The sequence below is a fragment of the Nelumbo lutea genome, chromosome 1 (genome assembly GCF_056320005.1).
Source record: "Nelumbo lutea isolate HS-2025 chromosome 1, American lotus-T2T, whole genome shotgun sequence".
NCBI classification, from domain to species: domain Eukaryota; kingdom Viridiplantae; phylum Streptophyta; class Magnoliopsida; order Proteales; family Nelumbonaceae; genus Nelumbo; species Nelumbo lutea.
The window spans coordinates 179,526,870-179,547,993 of NC_142684.1; the positions used below are offsets into that span (position 1 = coordinate 179,526,870).

The 21,124-nt window shown below is 39.7% G+C and overlaps 1 long non-coding RNA gene across 2 annotated transcripts; it reads right to left on the reverse strand.

The window, feature by feature from the left end:
- Positions 1 to 938: 938 nt before the first annotated feature.
- Positions 939 to 20,752, reverse strand: LOC148879528 (uncharacterized). 2 transcript variants are annotated; one of them, XR_016104264.1, is made up of 2 exons: positions 19,489 to 20,752; positions 939 to 1,250 (listed from the first exon to the last, which is right to left on the reverse strand). It is a non-coding gene; the product is annotated as an uncharacterized LOC148879528 (long non-coding RNA). The 2 variants fall into 2 exon arrangements; XR_016104265.1 differs by having other exon boundaries at positions 939 to 1,253; positions 19,489 to 20,614.
- Between the last annotated feature and the right edge of the window lie 372 nt (positions 20,753 to 21,124).

The window sequence follows — 21,124 nt, forward strand, 5'->3', positions numbered from 1 at the left end:
GAAGAAATTTTAGGAGGGGACATTATTTAGGTTATTGGAAACGTGTGGGAGCAAGAGAGAGAGATATATAGATATATTTTAGGTAATTTTTATGGGGAAGGAGAGCATCTTATTAGTTGTTTAAAAAATGACATGAAATAAAGAAATAGAAAATTCAAAAAAAGGAGAAAATTTCTTCACTCCTGTGTTTTAGTATATATAGATTGTCTTTAAACTTAAAATTTTTAACATATAATTATATATTTATATATATAAATATATAACTATATATATATACACATACACACATTTATGAATGCATAGTTGCAAATACATAAATGCATGAATAGTGAATATGAAATTCATATTTATATGATATTCCTATATGCAAATATGAAATTAAATTGGGTTCAGGTTAGGTTGGATTGGGTTGGTTTAAGTTGTCAACCCTAAGCCCCTAACCCAACCCAAAGACAAGTCAGTTCATGCTTTTCAACCCTAACCCTAACCTGAACTTCAATCTAATCCAACTCAACCCTACTTTTTCGGGCTTGATTCAGGCAAACCTGGCCCAACTTACAGCCCTAGTTATAATTTCAGTTTTGCCATGTAATATTTAGTGGCAAATTTAGACATTTATCTGCCGGCTAAAATCTTATTCATGGCATTTTTTCTAGCAACAATCTGATTGCCCAAAAGTCCACTATTTTTTTTTGGTATTTGGTGCTATACACCATTTATAACTTCCCCCTTACCCCTTTTTCCCGTTGCGGGGTTCTGAGTTAATGCTGGAACAAACCAGCTAATACACCAACGAGCCAGCCCTCAGTTGGCCCATAAAAGTCCACTAACTACGCTAAAAAAGCATACAACTCACATGTTTCATTCGAATTTTCAGCTATTATAATAACCTATAAGTCCAACTATATTAGTGTATTCCAAGTTTCCAACCATCAAAATAACATGCAAGTCAAACCATATTCCAACTATCAAAATAACTTGTTTTTCCTTCAACCATCCAAATCGAAACTAAACATTAAAACAAAAGCTCACCACCATCAATTGATCTAAAATAAAATAAGTAATCTCTTTAAAACATCATTTACAACTAAAACATAGTGTCAACCTAGTTTCAATTCCAATAAACTCCTTACTACATATTTCATTCTCCATTCAATACAAAACATTTGGGTCACACAAACCCATTCTTCTTCTTCTCCCTAAATCGCATGAAGATGAACTTGGTCATTGATTTATTGAATCTCTTACTGCTGCTAAACAAACATGAACCAAAATCATAAGCAAATATCCAATACGCAATCAAATGTGATAGCAAACAAGAAAGAATATCAAATAAGACATTTTGCAAAACGAATGATATAGTTTGCTCAATTTGCAAAATCAGTTATTTTTAGAAAATAATGTCTAAATAGTGAGCGGTTTAATTATAGCTCTATTTTTTATTAATTAAAAAATCAGTTACATTTAGAAAATAATTAATTGAAAATTAATCAAACCATAAAAGTTATCTGACCAACAGTTCAGCTTGGACAAATCTAATTCAACCTGAAAAGCGCCCTCGATGACAGATTGAATGGTTCAACCAGGTGGTTCACCCTCTTGAACAATCAAAACCATCCAAAATGCAAGTCCCAGTTAGCTCTCATGGTTACTTCCGATCCCAAGTCAATTACACATTTAAGAGTAAGAGAACTACTTTTGGCAACACCCTACTGCTATTAAAATCCATACTAGTAATTGTGTTCATTTAAGCTATGTTAGGTGTGATATAAAAATAAGATAGACAAAGAAAGTTTAGGGAAGTTCTTAAGGAATTTCACAAAATAGCAACAATCCTCAACTTTCTATTTTTCTCCTGTGGTCTATCAAAGAAAATGCAACCTTAGAGTTCTAGTGAACCACAATTATACGGCTATCTATTCTTTTTCTTTTCTAAGGTCTATTGGCTCTATCTGTAGCACTTTGTTGATATTGATTGATATCCATGGACCACAACCTTGTAAAATTCCCACCAATAACGATAACACTCCTCAACTTTCTATTTTTCTCCTGTGGTCTATCAAAGAAAATGCAACCTTAGAGTTCTAGTGAACCACAATTATACGGCTATCTATTCTTTTTCTTTTCTAAGGTCTATTGGCTCTATTGTAGCACTTTGTTGATATTGATTGATATCTATGGACCACAACCTTGTAAAATTCCCACCAATAACGATAACAAATCTTGGCTATGGATCAGCTGCATTTTTTTATCAGTATGGAGTCATCTACACTAAGACCACTCTTTTAGCTACAGTTCATGATCCTTTGAGCAAGATATCCCATTTCATGATCAGATGTCTGCTCAGGTCCGTAATATAGGAAACCCTTCCACAAGGTAGTAGTTAACCCACAATACGAGCTCAAGCAAAGGCATGAAACCTGAATTTCCAAGGATATCATGGAAACGATAACTCATGATAGAGAGAATAGCATTTCCACCTCTAGACCCACACCCAAGTTGGAAACCCTTCAACAATGAGGCTCCAGTTGCACTCACTAAGAATTCAACCTAGTCCAAATCCATCAACCATCTACCGAGAGTGAATGAAGGCTCCATAACATATTTTCCCACATTCAAAATTAGAAGCAGGTTGAAACCACTCATCCACATCTCCCCACCCCAAAACAAGGAACCCACAAATAAAAACTTTCTTCAACAAGATAAAGTGGAAAAAGAAAACTTCATTAGAGGAAAAAAGAAGAGATAACAAGAGGAAAATGTTGAACCAATCAAAAAACCAAAAGATTGCTGAGAAGGCCTGAACAAAAGAAAGACTTCAACATGAAAAATACAACAGAAAAGGAAACATAATCAATGACAAAGTTGATCACAATCATCACCAAGAATAGCCATATTCATGTATCCAAATTCAGGATGCACCGCCAACCAGTCTACTAAAAGGGATCAATATTAGCCACAAATTTTCCATTGCACGAACCTTAAAAAAATTCTCATAATACCTCTCCTTTGATAACTCCCAACAAATCACAAATGGAAAACCAAACAAGAAATTTGAGCATTCTTAATCCTGGAAAAAAGAAGAAAAAAGGAACAAGGTTTCATGGGGATAGGGACTATAAACTGGTACTCTAGAATATATATATATATATATAAGAACGACCAAATGAATCAACAATTCTACAATGGATAAGCAAGTTTCTGAGTTACAGTGGTGAGAAATCATGGTATTCCATTCTTTGATATGGACTTGATTTTTTTGATCACTAATAAAACCAAAATTAAGAGAAAAGTACAAAGGAAAGCAAAGAGGAAAGGCAAACTCTCTTAACCCTCCCAGGTCAAAACATAAAAAAACAAAATTACAACACAGCCCAGAACATTTAATCCCTTCCCACCCCTTGTTTATGATATGGACTTGAATCTTGAGATTGTTTTCACATTGGGTTTGTGTTCCATTCCTTGATATGTGTTTTCTTCCTGAAAGTGAGAAGAGGAAAAGAGGAGAGGAGAAGAAGAAATATTTGGGAGCCACAAATCAGGGATGGCAGCGCCTAGCCTTCTATTATAATGTTTATGATAAAACATAAAGGAAGAATTACATATATACCCTGGTGGCATACTCTAATAAAGAATAACTAAAAAGAATGCTAGAAACATGCTGACAACATACTAGAAATAACAACAGATTAACAATAATCTAACAACAATCCCCCTCAAGTTGGGCTAAATATGTCTATCATGCCCAACTTGTCACATAGCTCATTGTGCCGCAAGTATGAAAGTCCTTTTGTGAGAACATCAGCCAACTGCTCCTTGGAGTTGACATAAGGAGTAAGATTTCACCCTTTTCTAGTTTCTCTCTTATGAAGTGCTTGCCCACTTCAATGTGCTTTGTCCTATCGTGAAAGACAGGGTTAGTAGCAATATTTATAGATGCCTTATCACAATAGAGGGACATAGGGCTGTTAACGTTGAACCCAAGCTCCCCTAGTAAACTCTTCAACCAAAGTACTTTAGCCACCCCATGTGCCATAGCTCTATACTCAGCTTCGACACCAGACCTTGCAACTACATTCTATTTTTTACTTCTCCATGTCATTAGGTTTCCACCCACAAATGTACAGTAACCACTCATGGATTTTCTATCATCCACAACACCTGCTCAATTGGCATCTGTATAGACTTCCACTTTTAGACGGTTATGTTTGCTGAATGGTAAACTAGTCTTTGGATACTTCTTTAAATACCTGAGAATTCTTTTTATAGCCTCCATATGTGGTACCTTAGGGGAATGCATGAACTAGCTTAGAACCCCAACAACATAAGCAATATCCGGGCATGTCATAGACAAATAAAGAAATCTTCCCACTAGTCTTTGAAATTGTTTCACATCTTTCAGAGGTTCACCATTACAACCACCCAATTTATGCTCAACATCCATAGGGGTATCCACTGGCTTTACACTTAGCTTGTCGGTGTCTTGTCAAAGATCAAGGATGTACTTCCTTTGAGTGATGAAGATACCCTTTTTTGAGCGAGCAACTTCAATCCCAAGAAAGTACTTTAGGGGACCCAAATCTTTCACCTCAAATTGGGAAGCTAAGAACTCCTTCAATTTTTGTATCTCAAAACTCTAGATCCATGTATGATGATGTCATCCACATACACTATTAGCACTGCAACCTTCTCTTGACACATCTTAACAAAGAATGTGGTCAAATTGTCAATGTTTGAACCCTACTTGCTGAACTACCATATGAAACCTACTAAACCATGGTTTGGGAGATTGATTTAAGCCATAGAGAGACTTTCTCAACTTGTACACCTTATTTTCACTTCCTTTGGCATAGAAACCTGGTGGTTGAACAACACCTCCACTTCTAGATCACCATTCAAGAAGGCATTTTTTACATCAAGTTGGTGCAACTCCCAATCAAAATTTGTAGCCAATGATAGAAAGACCCAAATCAAGTTCATCTTTGCCACTGTATCAAATGTCTCATCATAATCAACACCGTAGACTTAAGTGTACCCCTTTGCTACCAACCTTGCTTTGTACCTTTCTACTTCCCCATCCACCTTGTGTCTCATTGTAAACACCCACTAGGTCTTTCTCTTTTGGAAGATCCACCAACTCCCAATTGTGATTCTTATGAAACACATTAATCTCCTCTTTCATAGCATCTGTCCATTCAAAACAAGTTAAAGCCTCTGCCACATTTTTGGGTATGGGGATATTATCAACGACAGAGAAAAATGCATGGTAAGAGGGAGAAATATGGTCATAGGATACATAATGGGTAATGAGGTGTTTGGTAGTGCATGACTTGACTTCTTTGAGCAATTGGAATGCCAAGATCATCCACAACTGAAATGGGAACTAGGGAATCAACAGTGTTGCTGCCTTGGATGGGCTGAGGGCAATATGGTAATTTTGCTTCTGAGCCGAGGGTTGGCTGATGAGTCTGAGGTCCACTGTGGCCGAGGGCTTGTAGGTCAGTCCTACAAGGAGAGAGAAAACATCAAAGGCCCCGGGTGCTAACCCGAGGCAAAGACTTCGACAGTCAAGTTAGTGAGGGTGTGATGAGAGGTGGACGAGGCCTGAGTTGAGACAACTCATATGAGGTCACAATGGAAGTAACTGAGTTCTAGGTAGTAGAGAGTTTGGATCCTCACCTTGGGGGGGGAGGGGGTCATCCTCTATTTATACTTGAGACCGCCGGGAGGTAGGTGGGCGCGAACGACCAGGATTAGTCTGGCCTTGCCTACGCGACCATCCGAGGCCGCTGCGTGCAGCCGTGCCATTGGGCCTGTGTCGCACGCCGGCTTTTGCTCCGCATGACGTCCCTATTGGGTCCGCACGGGCGTGCCATTGGTCTGCCATAAGCACCTGCATCATGGGTACTTGACTAATTTGGACTTACCTCCCGAGAGTCTGACGATGTCAGTTTCTTAGTATTTGGTAGTTCCACATCTTTAGAACATTGCTGATTTCTATGACACTCACGTAGAAAGAAATGAAAAGGAGCAAGATCCGAAAAAGAAGAGAAGAGAAACTTGATGGACCTACTTCTCCTCTCCTATACTACTCTCTCCTTGAGGAGAAGTGGGGTAGAATGGTTCAGACTAAAGTAAACATCCACAGAGACAAAATGCTTACGACCAATAGGATCAAAACACTAGTAGCACTTTTGAGAGGAGGAATACCCAAGGAAGATACATGGAATAAACCGAGGGTCCAACTTACCACATGAAGGAAACAAATCATGATCAAAGGCACACCAACCAAACACTCTCATAGTGATGAAAAATAAAGAAGATTAAGGGAGCAATAACTGATGAGGGACCTTGTAGACTTGTAGTTCAATACTCTAGAGGGAATACAGTTAATGACAAATGCACAACAAGTACAACATCTATACAAAATTGTTTTTGGTACATTCATATATAACATCATCCCTCGTGCTACTTCAAGGTGTTTGTTCTTTCTTTCTGCAACACCGTTTTGTTGCGGTGTTGTTGCATATGAGCTCCTATGAAGTGATCCATGGGAAGCAAAAATTTATTGAACTCACCATGGAAATATTCTTTTGCATGATCTAATTGAAAATTTTGGATCTCAACATGAAATTGTGTGAACACCATCCTTTGGAAGTCCCTTACAATTTTTTGAACTTCGCCTCTAGTACACATGGGAAATACCCAAACGGGAAAGATCATCAATTAGTGTGATAAAATACTTATAACCACCCTTTGATGTTATAGTAGTTGGTCCCCAAACGTTAGAATATACAATGTGAAAAGGGAAATTGCTCTACATTGTTTGTTCAATTGACACGTTTGACATTGGAAATTTTGACACTAAACATGACTCAAATAAAGAAGGAAGCAATGTCTTCAATATTTCAAAGAACACACGACCTAAATGATTATGCCACAAAAATATTTGACTAACTCAACTGACTATGTGACTCTAAAGATGACACCGAGAAACCAACCTTTCCTCTAGTAATCGTCCTCCTAGAAGTTAGATCCTAAAAAACACATGAATCAGGAAAAAAAGGTTACACTACAGTTTAAAGAGTTTGTGATACTATTAATGGAAAAGTAAATCAATAGGAAATTTAGGTATATGCAATACATTATTAAGGTTAAGGCCATGGGGAAGGGATATTGACCCTGGCCTACAATGGAGAATAATCCATCTACAACCCTCACTTTATCTCTCCTAGACAAAAGGTTGTAAGATTGGAAAAGATTTGGCTTACCGATCATGTCGTTGGAGACCCCTGAGTCAATGATGTAGGGGGAATCAATGGCAGTGGAAACATGAAAGGCAGAGGTAGCATTACCTGATGTAGATGCAAATGAAGTAGAAGTGGTACTAGTAGCTTCACTATCCATATGGCACAAGGTAGGGGTGATCATTGGCTGGGCCGGGCTTTGCCTCCATAACAATGGGCTTAGCTATGCCCGGGCCCGGCCCTATATGGCCTCGGGCCAAGATTCTGGGCCTAACATAAAAGATAAAAGCTTCTAATGTAAAAGATTTTGGGCCTAACATAAAAGATAAAAGCTACTAATATAAAAGATTTTGAGCCTATAAGAAACTTTAAACTTAATGTAAAGATAAAAGCTTCTAACATAAAAGAAATTAAATAATTATATTGCTAAATCATTCAAAACTAAAATTAGTTTGATTTCCATTGTCTATCTTTTTAAATATTTTATTAAGTGAAAGTCACGGTTAAAAGAAAACCAAAAGAAACTCGGCATTAATATATAGGCGCATGCATCTTTTTATATCTTTTTAAATCTTTTATTAAGTGAAAGTCATGGACTCACGGTCATAAGTAAACCAAATCATTCTAAATTATTGTTAAATCTTTTATTGGTGAGATTTACATTGGCTAATCTTTTTTAAGTTTATTATTATTATTATTATTATTATTATTATTTTGTTTTTGTCTTAATTAACGAAAACCAAAAGCAACATAATAAATAAAAAAAGAAACTCAGCAAAATAGGCATGCATTTTTCTAATATAATAGATTAAAAAAAAAGAACTATGGAATTCTGAACGTACCTTGTTGTCTTGCAGGATAATATAATAGATTAAAAAACAAAGAACTCTGGAATTCTGAACGTACCTCGCTGTCTTGCAGTAAGGAACTTTTGCAGAATTGCAGTATGCTTTAGTGAACTTGGTGAGAGAATTATGAAATTCTGAACGGTGGACTCGAGTATGCGTCCAAGATTGTTAACTCTGGCTGCAGTCTCGGTTTTGAGTATTGACTTTTTTGTGAGGAAGAGATTGGGGGCACTGGAGGTGGTTTTGTGAAATTGGTGAGAGAGATCTTGGGAAGAATGCTATAGTAGGGTTTAATACTTTAATTACTTTAGTAACTAAATACTAGATTAGAAATTTGGTAATTTTTAGGAGACTAGGAGTCTAGGACCCTAGGAATTTGGTAAGATCTAGGAGATTAGATATTTAGATTTCATTAAATATTGGATTAAAATTTGGTAAGATTTAGGAGATTAGGACCCTAGGATAACATCTTTACATCTTTAATTTCCTTAAAATCTCTATTTAATATACATATATATATATTATAAATATTCGGGCCGGGCCTACAAAATTAGGCCCAAGCCCGGCCCTAAATTTTGCGGGCCCGGGCCCGGGCCAGGCCTTAACAAAAAACCTAGGCCCAAGCTCGGATTTTCTGGGCCAGGCTGAAATGATCACCCCTAGCACAAGGCCCTACCATACAATTCCAAATGATTATGGAAGGAGTTAATGATATCCTACTTAGGGTTAGAACCGGTGTGATGCTCCCGAGTAGTGGGCTAAGTATCTTGAGCTGCCATATTAGCTGCATTATACTTTTATTGACCTTGCATCTCACCTTGCTCTTCAATTTTTACTGCCCACTTTGGCTTCCCAATGAGATCTTGACATGTATCCCGTGTATGTCTTGAACGTCAGTAGTGAGTACACCACCTTCCCCTTAGTTGTAACCATCACACTTCATCTACTTTCCTCAGACTGGACTACGGCATAGACCTCTTGAATTGAAGGCAACTCACTACTCTCCAAGATCTGAACTCTGAGAAGCTCATACACAAGGTTTAATCCAACAAGAAAGCAACAACCCACTGTTGAGAGACCAACTTCTTATAAGCTTTGGCATCATCACCATGTTTCCATTCTATAGTCTGGTAGTAGTCTAACTCCTTCCATACCGAAGTAAGGGATGAATAGTACGCTGCCAAACTACAATCACCCTACTTACAAGTCAAGGACTCAACCTGTAATTGATAAATCTTAGCATAGTGTCTTTGCTTAGAATATGTTGTTTTGGCTTGTTCCTATACTTCACTAGTAGTCTCTGCCCATATAAAATTTTTCTTCACATTAGAGATTCCATGGCTGCAAGAAGCCAAAGCATCCCCATACTGTTCTCTTGGTTCCATTTTATCATGTTCAACTGTCCCACTCTTAGGTTCTTTTACTTTCCCATTTATGTATCTAGTCTTTCCCCTAGTTGTAACATTAAGTTTTACACCTTTAGACCACTCCAAGTAATTCAGGCCACTTAAAGGGGTAATTGGCATAAGGAGGATCATATTGTCAGCTCCCATACTAGCTGTCCCATGGGTTGATGTAACCCCAGATGAAGCAGAATCATCCTTGTCATTAAAAGCAAGTTCTATAAACACCAAAAGGAACCACTGATGCACAACAAACTATCCCCACCCTATTTCTACCACTCACAACCACAGGTAGGGCACAAAAAACAGGTCAATCTGCCTTCTAGAATGTTAGGAACACCATTGAAACTCCACTAACAGCAACTAGCCAGCCCAAAAACCTAAGCCCTGATCACCATTAGATCACACACTACAGGTGCCAAAGCAAAACTGCACATGCTTGTTACGAAAGGGACCATACAACCCCTTTATAGTACCTATACGAGGGTAAACACACCAAAAGATCACCTTTCTAGAGAAAGAAATTTTACCCATCCCTGTGGAGCCTTGCCCTGCCCCGCCCTTCTTGATCACTAGTTGGGGTTCGGGGCGGATTTCAGGGAACCTGAAACTCTAGGGATCAGAGACAGGTAAACTATATTATATATAACTGTTAATATAATATATTATATAATTGTCCCTTTTTGCCCTCCCCCAAACCCACCCCAACTATATTATATATAACTGTTACTATACTTCTAAGTAGGTATAAAAAAAAAAAAAAAAACAGAAACAAGTATGCAAGTAGGAATGACCAGGGCGGGGGGGGGGGGGGGGGAGGGGACGGGACGGGGACGGGATGGGGTTGGGATTTCTAGACCCGATGGGGTTTGGGGCAGGGACATGACAAGGCATTTGAGTTCGGGGTCGGGGATGGGACATGCAAGACCCGGCCCCACCCTGCTCCGTTGCCATTCCTACACCTTTCACAACCATTGCATGTCACCAAAAAGGGTTTCCTTGGTGTTACGACCAAGGAAGAAAACAAAAAAAAAAAACACAAGTTAAAGGGTCTGCCCAATCCAATCAAGTATTTTCCTCTTCACAGTCCAGAAAAAAGACATTCTAGGACATTCTAGGTGAAAAAAAAGTGAATTAGAGAGAAAAGGATATTCTTGTCGTCCAAAACCTGGCTCTGATACCATGTTTTCTTCCTGAAAAGTGAGAGGAGGAGGAGGAGAAAGTTTGGGAGCCAAAAATCAAAGGTTGGCAGTGCCCAAGCTTCTATTTATAATGTTATGATAAAACATAAAGGGAGAATTACATATGCACTCCTGACTTAATAAAAACAACTAAAAAGATGCTAGAAACATGCTGACATCATACTAGAAATAACAATAGATTAACAGTGATCTAACAACAATATCGACTTGAATCTTGAGTGTTTTCACATTGGGTGGTCTGTATAGGATTCCTGAGTTAGATATTGTTGTTTAGACTGGGAAGACTACTCTAAACCCATTTTCTTTCAATTTTCTAAATAAGTGAAACAATTTTCCCGCTCACTAGTTTAGACATTATTTTCCAAACATTTTTGTAAATTCAACAAATTATGCCATTTATTTTGCAAACAATCCTATCAAATATGGCTATCTAAACTGCATTAGGATTGTGGCTCGAAGTCAAGGACTGCTGGGGAACACGCTATGATGCTTTGTGAGATGCACTCGATTGATCAGAAACCTGATGGTTATAACAAACAAGAAAGTATGTTACTAAACACAAACAATATGCCATCATTATTATAACTATGTTATGAGCCATGCTTTACCTCTACATCTCCTAAAGGTAAATCTTGATCGTTTAGCATGCCTTGAACATACTGAAGAAGTATAGACATTATCCTCCCCAATTAGTGTTGTACATTAGTACATAACTTGGTTACCTTTTCAAGATTATCCTCTAATCGACTAATACGTTCCTGATTATCCCCATGTTTACAACTTTTTCCTGTTGATGTAGACTCTGATGCTCTATTTCTACAACTCATGCTTAAATTTGAGGGAGAAACACCCAATCCATACGTTCGCACGTAACTATGTTGTTCTGCTCCAAATGTTTGATTGAAGTCCTCACCAGTAGGGGTTGAGGACCCACCAAAATCCATGGCTGGTTGTCATCCCAAGTAGCACCGGTGAGGAGAATGGGCTTGTGCTGGGCCGGATGACCCCATGGTTGAGCATCTCCTAGACCAGTTTCTCTATCTCCCCTTTGTGATAATGGGGATACCAATAAGGACGCACACACACCGGTGCCGCCCCCTGATGCAGCGGAATGGCATGGTCCAAGGCCCATGAAGGAGGTAGAACCACCAGCTCTTCAAAGACCTCCTCAAATTCTTTTAGTACCGATTGGACCCCAGGATCAATGATGGGCTCTGTCATACAATGGTTGTCTAATATCTGTAATAGGAAACAACTCCCAGAATTGCGTACCTGTCTCTCCATTCGATCCCCAACTACTGATCTCAGCTTAGGGGGTCGGTGGCCATGCAAAAGGTGAATGCCGGCTTGGTCTTGGTATTCTAGGGAGAAGCTGTTGAAGTCCCATGTGACTGGGCCTAAGGTCCGAAGCCATTGAACTCCGAGAACGACATCCAATCCAGGCAACGATAACAAGAAGAAATCTGCAATGATCTCGACCCCTTGTGTCCGGATGTGGACTCCATCGCAGCGGCCCTGTCCGGATACTTGATCCCCATTTGCTACCGTCACTCGGAACCTGGCGTCAGAAGTCAACGCCACCCTCAGGTCCATGAAGTTGTGTGAAGATCCTGAGTCCATGAGAATGGTCATCGGAAGATGGTATGGCATGTAGGCTCCAGTTCTTCTTCCTCTAGGGTCGGACCAGGGTCGTCACCTTCCTCCTCCTCTACTTCCCAGTTGATCCGCAACAACTTCTGTACCTTGCATCGGTGGCCAGGGCCATAGCGTTCCTCGCATTTATAGCATAATCCTTTCTCCTGCCTCTCTTTCATTTCCGTTGGTGTGAGCCAGCGAATTTTCGGAAACCTCCTTGGAGACGACCTGATCGCTTGAGGGTCGCTTGGCGCTGCAGGACGTGGTCGCAAGTGCTCCGGCCTAACTGTCCGTCTTCGAGCTGCCCACTCTTCTTCCTCCAACAGCGCCAAGCAGAAGGCTCTAGCTAAAGTCACGGGTTCGAACTTTTCCACCCCTACTCGTACCTTTGTTTTGAGACCCGCAATGAAACACCCGACTAGAGATTCTTCGTTCATCCTCTTCACTCGACTGAAAATCCTCTGGAACTCCATATACTCATGGGCGGTGGAGGTTTGAGAAAGTTTCTCCAACCACCCCACATGGTTGCTTCTCAGGGGCCCATTGAATCGAGCATCCAAGGCAACTATAAATTGACGTCAAGTGGGCTCAGCTTGATGATCCTTGTACCACCTATACCACTCCACTGCCCGTCCTTCAAACCCAAGGCTCGACACTACAACCCAGCTTTCCTCAGGTACCTCCTATAGGCGGAAGTACTGTTGGATGAGGAGAAGCCACCCGTCCAGCCCTGTGCCTCTGAACTTCTGCAATTCCACCTTCCAGAACTTATGCGGGGAGATGAAGCCGCTCCCTGTTGCCCCCGAGCTCTCTGTCCCCTTCCTGAAGCCACCACCAGCGGATGACCGGTTCTGGGACTCCTCCTGTTGGTCCATTCGTGAAGAGATGTAGTTTAGACGCTCTAGCATTTCAGCGAACTTCATATTCATTTCTTCACGGGATTTTTCTAGGCTTCTTACGCGATCCTCCATTGCCAGTATCTGAGCTGCCCAGGGGTTCGCTTGCTCTGATACCACGGTGTTAAGAACCTCTTCTTGTTGCCGGGGAGAGAGCTTTGAGTTTCCTCGAGCTATGGTGAGAATCACCGCTCGAAGGGGATGGCCAGAAGCGAGACCCAAGAGAATACTAATGATAAGGCAAGTTCAATCATCCGCTTCCATTATTCAAACATTTATAATCATGGGCGGTTGGAGACCATTACATTAATGATGAGACACTCAGCGCAATACTAACAACCTGAACGGAGGATCAGGTGATTGGGGCGGAATACTCGGAATGGCTGATGTGGCTATGGTGAGGCGGCAATGCCCCGTATCACCTAGAGAGTGTTGATTTAACTCAGTCAACGAATTTGATGGAAGCTGATAGTTTTGGAACCGAGATTCTCTGAGGAAACTCTAAGGAAGATGGGGAGGTCGCTGCAGTTGAGAATGACCACACGATATTCAAGAGTACGATAGAGAAAGTACAACCTCTTAGTTCAGCTTGAACAAGACTAGTTTGAAGAGGCAAGATTTGTCCAAGAAGGTTTGCATTGTCACACCTGAAGGGAGTTAGCCCGTCAAGGTTTGCTCGGATGCCTTAATCGACAAAGAAGGGTTTCCCACCTCTAACCTTCTACAGCGGTCTCAGGAATAGGGAAGGGGTCTAGACTTAAACCGAACCTTTTGAATCTTTGGCTCCAGAGATATGTCCCTGGGCTCCCACCTAAGCAGGTATTTTTTTTTTAAGATAAATCATAAAATACAATTTTATTAAATCAAGAAAGCAATTACAAAGGAAGCAGATAAGCAATCATCCGAAGGGAAGCAAAAATAGATACTAGAAACCTCAAGCCCGACAAACCAGCCCAAACAAGAATCCTTAAACCTAGCTAAAAAGAAGAAAAAGAAAACCAGCCCACACTACAACACCAAGGCAAAAGCCGGACCCTACGGCCTACCAACCAAAATTGACATCCTTCGGAAACCCACCCCTACTGCCCAAACCCAAACAAGCTCATCTCATCACCGTTTTTTAAACCCATGTGCTCTCCGAGAATATCACGTGTGGACCCCCTAAAGCCCGGTCCAGCTTGCTGTCCTTGCTCATTTTTTTCTCTCGAAACATCTGTTCGTCTTCTTCTTCTCCCTTTTCGTTCTTCTCGAAATCAGCATTATAGCAGGCCTTTTTTTGAAAAAGCCCAAAATATTCAATGAACCTTGAGCTTCCAATGTCCAACAACTCTTCGTTTTCTCCCTTCCCCCAACCTTCCAATCTGCATGTACCACGTGAACTCCACCAAACTCTACCTGCCTCGTCTTCAACCTCTCGCCTTCCACACCACAGGGACGCTTCAGCTTCCAATGCCACCCAGAGTTTCCATCATCTCCCTTTAGCGAAGAAGTCAATCATGTGGGGAATCCTATCCGGTTTAGCACCTGCAACTGTAATCTTCACTGCATGAAGGTCAACAATGAAAACATCTTCTAATACTCCAACCACACGCACCTGCAAGCTTATCGAATACTTGATCCAACCATAAGTTAAAAGGCAGACCAAAGATCTTCAAGATTACACTCTCTCCAAGTAATGAAATTTCATTGCAAGGTGTCCAGTTCGCCGCTGTCACTGCACCTTCCGAAGTTTCAACAGTCATGCATTCTGCCTTCAAATTTCCAATATCCAGAACAGCTTTACTGCCATCGAAAGGAAAAATCACAGCCGAATCTGCATTTGGAATTCTAACCATAACATCATTAAGAAATCCTTTTCCAGTCTCTAACCTTCTTCTTTGCTGTCACCGTCAACATTTTGCTCCAATCTTCCTTACCTCTCAAAATGAACTTTGGGACACCATCAGCACCTTCAATTGTTATCTCCAGATTCCCCTTATGTTGTTCTGATTCCTGAAACTTCTTCTCCACCCCCACAGCCTTTAGCTTTTCTTTTTTCGGCCAGCACCTTTCCTCGTACTCCTGCACCTCTGCAATTGTAACCCATCCCTTTCCTTCACTCTATTCCATTTCCTAAGCATAAGGTTGTTTACCATTTTATCCCCTCCCCCTTTTACCCTTTGTCCTTGACTTGGAATTTTGGTTTCTGTAGGGGTTTAAGGGATGGTGAACTTGGTACTCTTCTTTGTGTCCTAGATAGTGTCTATTTGGATCCTCTAAAGCCAGACAAAAGAATTTGGTCTCCCACCCGAAGGTTATGTTTGGTTTGAAGGAAAATGTAGGGAAAGGAAGGGAAAGACAGGAAACTTATACAAGGTTTGTAAAGGTTTCCTTTACTTGTGCTTGTTTTTCCAGTTAAGGAGTGTTGGACTAGGCCTACTCCCCCTAAAATCACTTGGTTCTGCTGGGAAGTGTTCCATGAGAGATCAATACTTTTGATTGTTTGTAGAAAAAAAACCTTTCTTGTGCTTGTCCCCTAATTGGTGTATTCTTTGTAAAGCAAATGGTGAGGATTGCTTCCACTTACTAATTTCCTATACTTTCACTACAGCTATTTGGGTTTGGATTTTTGCCTTTTTTGGATGTAGGCGGAACCAACCTACAGTTATAAGCCTATTCTTTGATCCATCGACTTTTGCATGGCCCAACAAAAGAGGGAGAATTATGTGGAAATGTATTAGAGATATGACACTTTGGATAATTTGGGAAGAAAGGAATGCAAGAATTTTCCAAGAAAAGGAACCAAGTCTTTTACTTATCAAGGAGTTCATCTTAACAAGGGCAATTCATTGACCGGAAACTCTAGATTCTTTTCATTTGTTTTCCTTTGACGACCTTTGGTGGAACTGGTTAGCAGTGGCAAATAGCTCCTCTAGGAAGGAAAAGATCATTGCCTCTTGGACCCCACCACCTGAAGGTTGGGCAAAGTTAAATTTTGATGGAAGCAGTCAAGGAAACCCTGGCTCCTCAAACATAGGAGTATTGAGAGATAAGGACAGAAACATCTTAACTTTATACTATGGTCCAGTGGGAGTAGGAGACTCGGTCTGGGCTGAATTATTGGAGGCTCTAAAGGATATTCAGATAGCAAACCATTTAGGAGTAGAACATTTTCTAACTGAAAGAGATTCTACGATTGTTACGGGCTGGTTAACAGATCCAAGATCAGCCATTTGGTGCTACAAGGATTACCTAAAAAAGGCAAGCAGGTTAATAAACAACATGTCTGTAAACTCACTTTGGGTGAGAAGGTCAGCGAATGCTTTGGCTGATCATCTTGCTAAACGGGGGGGTATTGAGGGAACATCTCTACTGGGCAACATTGTTAATGTCTTTGGCATAGTTTTTTACACTTAATCTCAAGGGAGGTTGCACTTCATGCCTCTCCTTGGGGTTCTTGTAACATTTCTGATATATCATGCATAAATCATTCCTAATTCATAAAAAAAAAATAGTGCAATACTTAAACAAGACAGATTTCCTAATTGGTATCAAGCATGAGCACTTTGAGAGATAGTGGGGGTGGGGCACCTTTATCATTGATAATTCTTTTACTATATAATAGGATGCTTTCTTATTTATTTGATTTTTTTTTTTTGTCTCTGCAGTGTTGGAACCTAAAATTTCTGTAATCATGTATAAAAATTTGAATTCATTTTCTTCTTAAATCTTTGAGTAAATAAATGCATGCAAAAGAGGCAAACTTTAGTGGAATTATGAGAGAATGTTTTAGCAATATTTATTTTTTTTTAAGATAATAACTTGGGTTTTTGTTAAATATTTTTCTTTTAGAGAGCAATCCTAGAGAGACTTGCATGGTTTAATTACTAGAGAGCAATCTAATATGAGTTTCTTGAATATAGGCAATCTAATAGAGAGCAATCCCACTATGTGCTCCTATGGCTGTGACATATTTGTGACTTTGGACTCTCTTTTTAATTATTTGGTTTAACTTTCCTAAACAAGAAAGAAAGTAAGAGAGATTATGGTTTGTAAATTGTAACAGCATTAGTCCATTCCATCTATTGTTTTTGTAAACTCAAGATATTGTTTGTGACTTAACAACCAAGTATTGCAACCTTGCATATTAATGATCTTACAACTAACATTTGAGTTGGGATTTCCTGAAAATTTTTTGGCTCCAAACTCTAATGGATGAGATAGTATGAGTCGACTTGGCCATCCCATTCCCAAGGTGGCCTAAGGAGTTCTTGGCCAATGTAGTTACGAAATAAATAGTTAATAAAGGTATGTTTGGGAAAGCTGTTAAGGAATTTCACAACATTGGTTAAAAACTTTTCCTCAACATATGTTTCATTCTTTTTTAATCTCTATCAAACCAAAGACAGCCCAACGGTGAATCATATGGCAGCTATTTTGTTTGAACAAAAAGATTGTAAGAAGATTGATGAGTACGATCAATTCCTACATGCACCTATAACGCATATGCTGTTTTCGTAATTTAGCATTTTGCTTAATTATGAGTTAATAAGAAAGATGTGATGACAAACTTTTGATGTAGACCTCCATTTTGCCCATTCTTTTCCAATTCCATTGATGACATCAACCTCAATCTGTTATGAATTATTGGACAATGCTGAATAGATAGATAGATAGATAGATAGATAACTTCAGTGGAAGCTTGATTGCAAGTTTCAAAGAACATGATCTATAAGATAGCTCATTTGGGATGATGCTCAGTCATGTCATTCCCCATCCTTTGAACCATGACTCTTGTTTTCTAGACTGTACCAACCTTGCTGCCTTTTCTACATGTGTTAGACACCTTAACATTCATAATTATCTCAGTGTTAATGGATGTAATATCATCAGCAAGTGTCTAACAGGCCTACAGGACCTCACAGAAACCCCTGATGCAATTCACAACAACTTGAGTAACTCTCTGGCCAAGGGTTTTTTATACCAAGACAAATTTAAAAAGTGCACTTTCTCTATCTTCCCATCCTTTGGCAACCATGATCAATCTTTCAATGAATTTGATGCAATCACTACAGTGGCCATACTACCACTTTGTTTGGTAAACCTAAAATCATATATTTGTATAGCATGGTCCCCACCCCCTATATCGGAAAACCCATAATATATATGGTCCAAGGCCAAGTCTCCAAGCCATGCATTGTCTTTTGCATCTTCATAGCAATTTCCTAATGGAATGCATGTCAAGAAAAGAAAAAATCCAAAAACCATAGAATTGGAAGAAATGTTACATTGAAAGGAACATAGCATTGCGTTATGAAATTGAAGGAAGAATCCCCGGTTTTGAGATACCCCAGTTATGAGAGGAATTTGGAGAAAGTGATGGGTGTAAAGATGTGGATAAGACCATTAGAAGTTGAAAGCCATAAAAATAGTTCCCATTCTATTTAATTTCTTCTTTATAATTTAGACCTAAAAAGGTCAGTGAATTGAGAATCATTATCTTAGATGAACCCAGCACAGTTTGAATTATCAAGAGAATAAAGAATAAATGGCAATGAAAGACAGAAAACACCCTATAAGAGTACTGCTTGGTCCTAGATTCTGTTTCTACTTTTGCTGTATTTAATAAGGGTATTTGTTGTATTTAATTAAGAGGGAGAGACTTAAGAATAAATTAGCAATTCATTAAGAATCAATAAAGTATATATTCTCAAGGTTTGTACTTGTGTCTTTGTTTATTTTGGAATAATGAATCTTCAATTAAAATAGATCAAAATACTAATCTATATTTTTATGATCTAAAAGTTTGCAAAATAGAGTGATTGGACTTTTGAATTTTGATAGATGATGAACATCTTTAGTGGAAAATACATAGAGTTTGTTACTCAAAAAAGTAGTTTTTATATGGCTTTTATTTTTTTCCCCCTCTCAAGAAGACAGGTAAGATGGCACTGGGTTGGAGTCTAAGGATAAGAGGCTGAGATGTGAGACCGTGGCTTCACGTCCCAGTGGTAAGGCGGGAGTCCAAAGATAATTATGCGATGGTAGTTGCTAAGTTTTGTATATATAAATCATATCTGAAAAGGACAAATTAAACATATCAAACTGGTACATTTTACTGCTTCCATTAACGCAAAGTACGCATTCAGAATTTCTCATTCAATCTTCTGTTTCTTTTCTCTGATAAGCCGAAATATAATTTCTCATTCTATCTTTCCACGCACCCAACTCAATCGATTAACTAAATACAAAACAGAGAGAGGAAGAGAGATTTTTACCTTAAGAGGCGAATAGGGCAGCCGGAATCCAGTCCGATGACGTAGCTGTCGCCGGTTGGTGCCGTCCGGTGGAGAGCACAGGCAAACCCAAATCGGTCAGATGGGCAATCGGAGAGAGAGAGGGGGGGGGGGGGGGGAAGAGAAGGAGGAGAACCACTCTAGCGGCTGAGAAAAGGGAACCCTATTGTCATTTTTCGCGCCTTCAGCCTTCTTTAGTTCTTCAAAGCGACTGCCGCTAAAAGGGTCGTATTTCCGCCGGCAGTCACTTGAACTGCCACTATAGCTCAATATTGACGTAGTGTAATTTGTTATTTTCTTTGCTGGCTTCTCGAACGAAATAGACTTGAATCGGGGACCGTAACTCTCTATTTGAAATTAATGCTCAGAGTACAAATACAAATACAACCAAAATAATAGAAAATGTAATGTTTTGTACTCTACAAATTTGTATTTGTACTACTTCCAAACCGTGCTTAAGAGACTTACTACTTTCTCCATGATGTCCAGGTCCACCCTCTCTTTGCATCCTTTGCATCCACACAGACTACAAAATCTGTCTCTCATAAGCAATACTAATCATTATCTCTTCATTATTTAAGCAAAGTATATTCGACAGCACGAACCAATGGTAACCGGTAGATATTCATCTGGACTTTTATTCTTGCAAAACGGAACCTACTTTTCCACTTCCTCTGCCATGGTGGTAGGCTGGTAGCAATGCTCTAGGCAATTTCCGCTCCGCTGTTAGGCATTCTGAGGGTAAATTGGGTAACTGCACCCAAACCAAAACTCTACCATCTCCAATTTGCAATATGCAGGTATCAGTACCATATTGGCTTCACACTTGATCATTAAAATCACATCACCGTTGAAAGACCAAGGGCCTGAATCATGGATTCTATCCCGGTAGAATGGAGAGGAGACAGCAATTGAATTTCACCCAAGGAAAAAAACGAAGAAAAACTCTTGTTTACATGGTCGCAAATCTTAGAATGATTGCTCAGATGCCAAGCCTTACACAGAGATATCATTTAAAGCCAGCCAGCCAACTCGAAAGGTTTCTCTCTTGGAACCTCTTCTTGCTTTTGCCAATTGCCTGCCACCAGTCAGTCTCATTGACGTGTTTTCTTGCAATAATAATCAATACGGCAGCAAAGGTTTCATATTTCTCTTTCTCTACTTCTTCACCCGGCTCTATGACACGATCGTCGTCCTCCAGCGCTGCCAATGCCATGGCGTCGTTGATAAGAGGCTCACTAACCGGGGGCTAGTGACGTGGGGATCATCTCTTATATCTCCCATACTTGTATCTTGTCATTGATGGGGAGATGTTCCCAATGCATGACTGCAATGTGCTGTGAGGTGGGCATGAAAAATGTCTCGTGACAAACAAATCCGAGGCTAAAGACTATGAGGCAATAACTCTCACTTGACTTGAGGCCTATGCCTCATATATGTGAGGCTATTGAGGCTAGATGGGTTGGGTACACCTCGCCTTGAGGCTTATAGCCTTATACCTCATTGATCCCGCGTCATAGCCTTTCAAGGTTGTTTTTGGTAACCACTGCTGTTTCTACCTGAAATGCTTTGGTTGATCAATACAAATTGGTGAAAAATGTGTTGTTACAAGTCACTT